Source organism: Myotis yumanensis, unplaced genomic scaffold, assembly GCF_028538775.1.
Source record: "Myotis yumanensis isolate MYYU_CA2020_CCGP unplaced genomic scaffold, mMyoYum1.0.hap1 SCAF_4, whole genome shotgun sequence".
NCBI classification, from domain to species: Eukaryota; Metazoa; Chordata; class Mammalia; order Chiroptera; family Vespertilionidae; genus Myotis; species Myotis yumanensis.
Window position 1 is genome coordinate 46,414,238 of NW_027223755.1, and position 1,410 is coordinate 46,415,647.

A 1,410-nucleotide genomic window follows, 5' to 3' on the forward strand; every position below is an offset into this window, starting at 1 on the left:
TAGCTTCCAGGAATGTCCTCAGTTTGGCTCAAATAAACTCTTATAAAATTATCTGTAGGTTTTGCATTTTCACCTAGACACCAGGCCTACCCTAATACCAACACCAGATATTACCTTAATACTAAAAACAAAAGAAAACCACAGACCAGTATCTATATATATAAAAGCCTAAGCAACCATTATGACTGAACAACCAGAATGACTGGAACGACCGGTCAACCAGTTCCATGATGTGCACTGACCACCAGAGGGAAGACACTCAATGCAGGAGCTGCCCCCTGGTGGTCAGTGTGCTCCCACAGCCAACCTCCTGTGGCCAGCCGGTGTCATCAGCGTCCGGTGTCCATTCCTTCTGCGCCTGCCCCGGCAACCATTGCCTCCTCTCTCGACCCCACTGGGGCCTTTGGGACCTGAGCTGGTACGGGGAACTGGGAGTCGGTGGCAGCAGACACAGCCCCTTTCCCAGGGGGGCCGGGGGCCAACCTCCTGCTCCCTGTTCCTCCCCCTGGCCGGCAGGCCCCAATTGGCCAGCCGCCTGCCCACCACAGTGGTGGTACGGAGGCAAGGGTGGGGGTGGGGGAGGTGGGGAACTGTGCAGTGGAGTCTGCGTCCAGTGTCTGTTTTTTCTGCGTCCGGCCTGGCAACTATCGCCTCCTCTCCCGACCCTGTAGGGGCCTTCGGGCCCCAGACTGGGACGGGGAACCGGGGGTGGGTGGCAGCAGACACAGCCCCTTTCCCAGGGGGGCCAAGGGTTGGCTCCCTCCTCAAGGCTGGCAGCCAACCTCCTGTGCCCCCATCCTTCACCCCTGGCTAGCAGGCCCTGATCGGCCCTACCCTGATTGGCCCTGATTGCCAGCCATGCCTAGGGACTCCACCTGTGCATGAATTTGTGCACTGGGCCTCTAGTCTCTCATAAACATAAATGCAAAAATCCTCATCAAAATGTTTGCAAATCAAATTTTACCATGTATAAAAATAATTGCACACCAAAATCAAGTGGGACTAATTCCAATAATGATAGGGTGGTTCAATATTCAAAACTCAAATATTGTAATACTTCAAACAGCAAGTTAAAGAAGATTAAAAAAATCACATGATTATATCAACAAATGCAAAACCTCTTTTGACAAAATCCAATACCTATTCCTAATAGTAAACTAGGAAAAGAAGAGAGCTTCTCCAATTAAATAAATAATATATACAAAAACCTATAGTTAATATCATACTTAATAGTGAGATCAGGAACAAAGCAAGGATATCTCCTTGTATTCCTGTTTTTCAACATCACTCTGGAAGTTCTTGCTAATGAAATAAGACAAGAAAAGGAAATAGAGGTATACAGATCAAGAAAAAGAAAATAAAGTTGTCTTTGTTTGCAGACAATCTATTGTAATAAATCTGACAGGATAA